At 41.0% G+C, this 9,154-nt stretch overlaps 1 non-coding gene across 1 annotated transcript; it reads right to left on the minus strand.

Moving 5' to 3' along the window:
- Positions 1-2,995: 2,995 nt before the first annotated feature.
- LOC112759971 (small nucleolar RNA R71) lies at positions 2,996-3,099 on the minus strand. The gene has a single exon (XR_003180431.1). It is a non-coding gene; the product is annotated as a small nucleolar RNA R71 (small nucleolar RNA).
- Between the last annotated feature and the right edge of the window lie 6,055 nt (positions 3,100-9,154).

The raw sequence follows: 9,154 nt of genomic DNA on the forward strand, positions 1-9,154 counted from the left end.
TGAAATTTAGTGACTTGTATGTGCACCATGACTTGGCTAGACTTTGATGCACTCTTTACTTGATTTCAGGACAAAGGAAGCAAGGAAATGGAGGTAATTGCAAGGTTAATGAGAAAAGTGATTGCCAATACACTCTCAAAGCCATCATTGCCACGTTAAGAGTCACGTTAACTAAGTTAACGTGCACTCTAACGTGGAGAAGGGAAGTTGAGCCAACGTTAGTGACACTTAACATTGTCACTAACGTTGGCAAACACTCATGAGTGGCTATGTTAGAGCCCACGTTAACCTAGTTAACGTGGCCTCTAATGTTAAAGGGGAAGAGAAGCCAACGTTAGTGACATTCAACAATGTCACTAACGTTGGCCTAAGGATGAAACACACCACGTTAACTCCCACGTTAACTTGGTTAACGTGGGAGCTAACGTAAGAAGTGAGAGTTGTCGACAACGTTAGTGACACTCAACATTGTCACTAACGTTGGAAGCAACCACACAAACCCCCAAGGAGCCACGTTAACTTCCACGTTAACTTAGTTAACGTGGACGCTAACGATGAGGAATGAATGATGAGCCAACGTTAGTGACAATCAACATTGTCACTAACGTTGGGATGGCTAAGAATGGCCACGTTAGAAGCCACGTTAACCTAGTTAACGTGGACTCTAACGTGAGATCTAGGGGCACATTGGAACGTTAGTGACAATGTTGAGTGTCACTAACGTTCTCAAAGTTTGGTAAAGCCACGTTAGAAGTCACGTTAACCTAGTTAACTTGGGCTTTAACGTGAAGCACAAAGGGCACACTGGAACGTTAGTGACAATGTTGAGTGTCACCAACGTTCTCGAAGGTTGGCAAAGCCACGTTAGAAGCCACGTTAACCTAGTTAACGTGGGCTCTAACGTGAGGCAAAGGGGTACATTGGAACGTTAGTGAAAATGTTAAGTGTCACTAACGTTCTCGAACTTATACTTTCACAAATGTTAACACCCCTAACACCTGAGCTAAAGTCTTTGCCACTTAGTACTTTCCTCTGCAAGTAAAGCCAAGCCCAAATAAAGAAAAGAACTGCTTCAAACTCAAGATCCAAAGGCCCAAGACTTTAAGAGCAAACTAGAAGCTGAGAAGAGTAGTATATATAGGAGTAGCTTTGAATTGTTAAAAGGGTACTGGAGGCTGGAAAAAGAGAACTACTCTCTGTATTTTATCTTCTCTGCATTTTCTAGTTTTATGATGTATTCTCCATCTTTGTTTTCATTTTCAAGAGCTATGAACAACTAAACCCTTTCATTGGGTTAGGGAGCTCTGTTGTAATTTGATGGATCAATACTAATTTTCATTATTCTTCTTCTATCTTTTCTCTTTATTTTACTTGAAAGCTTTCGATCTTCATCCCATTGAGTAGTTATCTTGGAAGAGAAGCTATTCAAACTTGGATCTCTTTTGAACCTTGAAAGAGGAATGAAGAGATCAAGCTAGAAATGCTTTCTCATGCTGGACCAAATTGGGTTTGGATGGGTATGTGACTATAACCCTCTCAATACTTGATTTGGGAAATGCATGTGGTATAATCAGTGACCATACTTCATCTCTTCTCATGAGCAATTGACCAAGGAATTGGCTATTGATCAAGATTTGAGAGATTGAATTGCAAGAAATTGTAATTCAATCACTTAAGATTGCCAAGGAGATCAATGAATGCATTGATTAAGGAAGAGATGAAAATGAACTTGATCCGGAGAATTGCAACATCTCCTAAGCCCAATGAACTCCCCATCTCTGATCTTACCCATTCTCTTTAATTTCTGCCATTTACTTTTATGAGCAAATCCCTCATTCCCATTTACAATTCTGCAATTTATTTTCAGTCATTTACTTCCAGTCCTTTAATTCTAGTATTTACTTTTCTATTATTTACATTCTCGCCATTTTATTTTCTGCAACTTTCAACCCAAATTCTGGATTCGCTCAACTAGAACATTCTTCTAATTAAAGTTTCTTGATCAATCAATACCTGTGAGATTCGACCTCACTCTATTGTGAGTTTTTACTTGACGACGAATTCGGTACACTTGCCGAAGGGAGATTTGTTGAGAGACAAGTTTTCCCCGCATCAAGTTTATAGCGCCGTTGCCGGGGATTGATTGTGCATCAACAATGATTAAATTGGAAGATCACTAGATTGAGCATTTTTATTTTGTGAATTTCATTTTCTGTTTGAGTGATTTACTTTTTGTTTTAGTTAAACTTCTTCCCTTCCCCCTCTACTTTTTTGTTTTTCTTTGTTATTTTCAATTCTGTTTGCTAACCCACTAACTGTTTGATATATTGCATCACCCACAACTAACAGTAATTCTGACACAAATACTTTCTGCACCTATCTTTTCTTGCTTGCACTTGATGGTTGTATGACAGAGAGAAGAAGCGGGGCTTCAACTTCCTTCGATTCTGAACCTGAGAGGACCTTCCTTAGATTAAGAAGGGAGGCAAGAGGAAAGAAAGTGGTTGGTGCTGAGGAAGAAGAGGTATTCTTTGAAACAAACATGGAAGACAACATGGAAAACCATCATGAAGAAGAGGATCACAACCATGGGGGAGGAGGTAGAGCAAATCATGCTGGGGAGGATAGAAGAGTTTTGGGCTCTTACATCAATCCAAACCTAGGCAATTGTGGAAGTAGTATCCAAAAGCCAACAATCCATGCCAACAACTTTAAACTTAAACCACAGCTCATCACCCTTGTTCAGAACAACTGTTCGTTTGGAGGAGGTGTTCAAGAAGACCCCAATCAACATTTGACCACCTTTCTGAGAATATGTGACACAGTGAAGTCTAATGGTGTTCACCCTGACGCCTATAGACTTATCCTATTTCCATTCTCACTTAGGAATAAAGCAGCCAAGTGGCTAGAATCCTTCCCAAGGGAAAGCTTGACAACTTGGGAAGACGTGGTAAACAAATTTTTAGTAAGATTTTACCCTCCTCAATGAATCAATAGGCTGAGAGCTGAGGTCCAAACTTTCAAGCAACAAGATGGTGAGACTCTATATGAAGCATGGGAGAGGTTCAAGGACTTAACAAGGAGGTGTCCACCTGACATGTTCAACGAATGGGTGCAGCTGCACATTTTCTATGAAGGACTCTCTTATGAGTCAAAGAAGGCCGTAGACCATTCATCCGGAGGATCTTTGAACAAGAAGAAGACTATTGAGGAAGTCATAGATGTTATTGAAACAGTAGCAGAGAAAGACTACTTCTATGCTTCCGAAAGAGGGAACACAAGAGGAGTAATGGAGCTAAACAATGTAGATGCTCTGTTGGCCCAAAACAAGCTCATTACCCAGTAGCTGGCTAACCTCACCAAGAAGATGGAGATGAACCAAGTAGCAGCAATCTCCACTTCATCAACAACCCAAGAAGGAGTGAATGAAGAAGCAGAGGGGAGTCAGGAGCAAGCTAACTACATTGGGAATTCATCAAGGAAAAACTATGATCCATACTCCAAGACCTACAACCCTGGATGGAGAAACCACCCAAACTTTGGGTGGGGAAGTGAGCAAGATCAAAACCAAGACCAGAGACGTTACAACTCCAACGACAACACTTCTCCACACACCTATCAAAACCAAAATAGCATATCTGCTCTGAATCACCCATCAATTGATGACAAGCTTTCTAAGATCGAAACCTTAATTGAAGGAGTATGCAAAGATATTCGAAATAGTAAAGCATTCAGAGAGGAAGTGCAGTCAAACATGCAGAATTAAAATGCTGCCATCAAGAAACTGGAGACACAAATCAGCTATCTGTTTAAGCAGCTTCCTAACCACAACTTTTGCTATGATGACCATTCAAGCAAAAGGGAGGAGTGTCAAGCTATCATACTTAGGAGTGGGAAGGAACTGAAGGAACGTCCCCAAAAACCACAAGAAGAAGGCTCAAATAAAAAGGGAGAAGAGCAAGATGGAGTTCAACCTCCCACGCCAAGTCTACAGAAAGAAAAAGGGATACCACAACTGAACATCTCAAGAGCTCCATATCCCTAGCTATTGAAGAAAAGAGAAGATGACAACCAGTTCTTGATATTTTTTGAAATCTTCAAGAAGCTACAAATCAACATACCCTTTGCTGAAGCCATAGAACAAATGCCACTCTATGCCAAGTTTTTGAAGGAGCTAATGACTAAGAAGAGAAGCTGGAAGAACAATGAGACTGTGATACTAACCGAAGAGTGTAGTGCTATCATTCAACATAAATTACCGCAGAAACTGAAGGATCCTGGGAGTTTTCAGATCCCTTGTATTATAGGAGAAATCACAGTGGAGAAGGCTCTTTGTGACTTAGGGGCCAGCATCAATTTGATGTCAGTAGCTATGATGAGAAAGATGAAAATTGAGGAGGCTAAACTAACAAAAATGGCCCTACAACTGGCAGACCGATCGTTCAAACTCCCTCATGGGATAGTAGAGGATTTGCTGGTAAAAGTGGAAGATTTCATATTTCCAACAGATTTTGTGGTGCTGGACATGCAGGAGGACGCCAAGACCTCCATCATCTTGGGAAGGCCATTCTTGGCCACTGCTGGAGCTGTCATTGATGTTCAGAAGGGTGACCTCACCCTGAGATTACACAATAAAAAGATGACATTCAATGTGTTCAAGGCCATGAGTTACCTACCCGAACAATTGGGGGAATGCATGAGGTTAGATGCACTTGAGGATGAAGTGCAGGAGAATTTTGAAGAAGAAGAACCTGAAGAGGACGAGAGATTGGTGGAGGAAGAATCTGAATCAAGTGAAGAGGTGGCCACAGCAGAAATACCTATACCAGATGCACCAAAAGAAGGGAACGAAAAGTCAGAAGCACCCAAACTTGAACTCAAAGCATTGCCACCCACTCTCAAATATGCATATCTAGGAGAAAATAAAAACTACCCAGTGAACATAAATTCATCCCTCAGTCAAGATCAAGAGGACGAGCTACTCAAGGTGCTGCGGGAGCATAAGGATGCCATTGGATGGACCCTTGCTGACTTGAAGGGAATCAGTTCAGCCATATGCATGCATAAAATACTGTTGGAAGATGATGCCAAGCCATCCATTCAATCCCAAAGAAGGCTGAACCCAATCATGAAGGAAGTTGTACAAAAAGCGGTTATGAAGCTTTGGCAAGGAGGGGTCATATACCCAATTTCGGACAGCCCTTGGGTTAGCCCCATACATGTTATGCCTAAGAAGGGAGAAATCACTGTGGTTACCAATGAGAAGAACGAGCTCATACCTACAAGGACTGTCACAGGATGGCGGATGTGCATAGACTACAGAAAACTCAATGAGGCTACACGAAAGGACCATTTTCCCCTTCCATTCATGGATCAGATGTTGGAAAGACTTGCAGGACACGCATATTATTGTTTTCTCGATGGTTATTCAGGATATAACCAAATAGTGGTTGATCATAGAGACCAAGAGAAAACCTCATTTACTTGTCCGTATGGAGTGTTTGCCTATAGGCGCATGCCATTTGGATTATGTAATGCTCCTGCAACTTTCCAACGCTGCATGCTTTCTATCTTTTCAGATATGATAGAAAAATTCATTGAAGTTTTTATGGATGATTTCTCGATATTCGGAGATTCCTTTCCTAGTTGCCTACATCACCTCGCCTTGGTATTGAAAAGATGCCAAGAGACCAATTTGGTCTTGAACTGGGAAAAATGCCACTTCATGGTGACAGGAGGAATATTCCTTGGTCACAAGGTCTCTCACCAAGGCATTGAGGTTGATAGAGCTAAAGTAGAACTTATTGAAAAATTACCCCCACCCAGTGATGTCAAGGCAATTAGGAGTTTTTTAGGGCATGCTGGTTTTTACAGAAGGTTCATTAAAGATTTTTCAAAGATAGCCAAGCCCTTAAGCAATCTCCTTGTATCTGATACACCATTTATCTTTGATGAAACATGCATGCTAGCATTTGCACATTTGAAAATGAGGTTATCCTCTGCTCCTATCATCTCCCCACCTGATTGGAACTTACCATTTGAATTGATGTGTGATGCATCTGATTTTGCAGTTGGGGCAGTGTTAGGACAAAGGAAAGATAACTTAGTTCGTGTGATATACTATGCTAGCAAAGTCCTTAATGAAACTCAAAGAAATTATACCACAACTGAAAAGGAGTTGCTAGCAATAGTTTTTGCATTTGACAAATTTAGATCATACCTCATTGGTGCTAAAGTGATTGTCTTTACAGATCACACAGAACTTAAATATTTGTTTGCCAAGCAAGAATCAAAGCCAAGACTAATAAGGTGGATCTTACTGTTGCAGGAATTTCATATTGAAATCAGAGACAAAAAGGAGTGGAGAACAAGGTGGCAGATCACCTATCCAGAATCCCTCATGATCAAGGTGGAGGAAATGATACAAATGTGAACGAGCTCTTCCCAGATGAGCAGTTGATGACAGTTCAAAAAGCACCATGGTTTGCAGATATTGCAAATTTCAAGGCAACTAGGGCATTACCTCCAGGGATCAATAAACATCAAAAAAGGAAGCTCATGAATGATGCAAAATACTTTGTCTGGGACGAGCCATATCTCTTCAAGAAATGTTCAGATGGAATCCTTAGAAGATGTGTTTCAGAAGAAGAAGGAAGAGAAGTCCTATGGAATTGCCACGGTTCATGTTATGGCGGGCACTTTGGAGGGGACAGAACTGCCGCAAAGGTGTTACAAAGCGGATTCTTTTGGCCCACCCTTTTCAAGGATGCCAAAGAACTAGTAAAAAGCTGCAATGAATGCCAAAGATCTGGAAACCTGCCCAAAAAAATGCCATGCCACAAAATTTCATCTTGGAACTGGAACTGTTTGATGTGTGGGGAATAGATTTCATGGGACCATTCCCAACCTCATATGCAAACAAGTACATCCTGGTAGCAGTGGATTATGTTTCCAAGTGGGTAGAGGCTATTGCAACCCCAACTAATGATAACAAGGTAGTCATGAACTTCCTCAGGAAAAATATCTTTAGCTGGTTTGGAGTCCCAAGATGCCTCATCAGTGACGGAGGGAGCCACTTTTGTAACAAACCACTAGAAGCTCTCCTCCTACAATATGGGGTAAAACACAAAGTAGGCACACCTTACCATCCTCAAACAAGTGGGCAAACTGAGATATCCAACAGAGAGCTGAAGAGGATCCTGGAAAAGACTGTGGGTGCATCTAGAAAGGATTGGTCGAAGAAGTTGGATGATGCTCTTTGGGCATACAGAACAGCATTCAAAACTCCACTTGGAATGTCTCCATATCAACTGGTCTATGGGAAGGCTTGTCATTTACCACTGGAGCTGGAGCACAAAGCTCTCTGGGCTATCAAGATACTAAATTTTGACAGCATTGCTGCTGGTGCAAAAAGGATCTTGCAGCTACAAGAGATGGAGGAATTCAGGTCACAAGCCTATGAAAACACTAAGATGTATAAAGAAAAGGCAAAGAGAAAACATGACATGCATCTTGCGCCCAGAAGTTTTGAAAAGGGGCAGCGAGTACTCCTTTACAATTCTAAATTAAGGCTGTTCCCAGGAAAACTCAAGTCAAGGTGGTCCAGACCTTTCATGGTTACGAAAGTATCACCATATGGCCACATCGAAATCACGGATGAAGGTTCCGAGAGGACTTTTACAGTGAATGGACAAAGACTCAAGCATTATCTGGGCAATATGGGGGAAAACCCCAGAGTAAAGTACCATCTCAAGTAATTAAGGACTCGTCGAGCTAGCGACGATAAAAAAAGTGCTCTGTTGGGAGGCAACCCAACCTCAGGTAGTTTCACTTTCATCTTTATTTCAATAAAAAATTTCACAAGTCGTTTCTCTTGTATTGTAAGGAGCTAAGTTTGGTGTTCCACACCAGAACAATCCAAGAGTGATGGTGTAATTCTAAGTTTGGTGTTCCACCAAAGGACATTGGTTAGAATTACACTGCACTCCAGAGGAACATTGCTAGCTCCATCCAATCAAGAGAAACCACTTAGATGTAGTTAGACTATAGGTTATCATTGCTTTGTTGACAACAAGATATGGGGTTCTCTGCATATGTGCAATGTTTGGACTGGGCAAGGAACTAAGTTTGGTGTTCACACACCAAATTGAGTTCAAAAAAGCACCAGCATACATGCAAGCTAACTATGTCTCAAGTGCTTTGGGAACAAGCAACTTCCAGTAACCTTGCAGGAACCTTATGAGGAAATGGTGCACCTCAACCCAAAGAAGCTAGGCAGCAAAAACTAGGATGATTACAAAGGGAGAGGGCAACCAGAAATCATCACCGAAAGGTTGTATTGTTACTTAATTCTATTGTACTCAGAATTGTTGAAAGTTGGAAGTCCGAATGCACTTTTGATTTGTAGTTACTCGTAGTTGAACCCTTTTTAAATTCTGTCTTTTAAGTTCTGAATAGGTCTATGTGTGCTAGTCTTTATGTCATTGCATCCTCCTTAACTTACTTGTATGCTTGTCCTTTCTTTTTAAATCAAATGAAGAAGAAAATGTTTATGTTTTTAAAAGACCAGAGTAGAGTTCATAATGTGGAAGTGCATTCATGAATCTTTGGGGTAGTCATAAGTTAGCTAAGTTGGTTCAACCACAAGGCTAGGAGGACAACTATCTATCCTGAATACTTTACTTTGGATATACCCATGAGACTAAGTTAATAACAAGATCCTAATAAGAAAAAAAGGAAAGAACAATGGAAGTGAAAAATAAAAGAAAAAGAGTAAGCAATAAGGCTAGGCACCAATGGTTTGGACCTTGAGACAAGTGTCTGTGGTGCTCCTGTGTGAGGGATCTACTTGGATGAATAAGCTCTCAGGGGTACTTTATCACTTGGCAACTTGGGTTAACTAACCCAGGATTATCAGCTGAAAATCCACTATCAAGAGTAACCCTCACTACAGAGCATTTAGTAACCCAAAGAGGTGCTGGATACCAAGGTCTCAAGAAAAGAAAATAAATAAACTATATGCCTGTGGTGTGTATGTATGGGGGAGAGACTTGAGGTAGTAAGTCCTTAGGGGTGCTTCAACACCTAGCACCTTGAACCAACTGGTTCGGGAGTGTTGGCTGAAAACTTATCTTAAATAGTTGCCCCCTTACAG

This window comes from Arachis hypogaea, chromosome 16 (genome assembly GCF_003086295.3).
Source record: "Arachis hypogaea cultivar Tifrunner chromosome 16, arahy.Tifrunner.gnm2.J5K5, whole genome shotgun sequence".
NCBI lineage: Eukaryota > Viridiplantae > Streptophyta > Magnoliopsida > Fabales > Fabaceae > Arachis > Arachis hypogaea.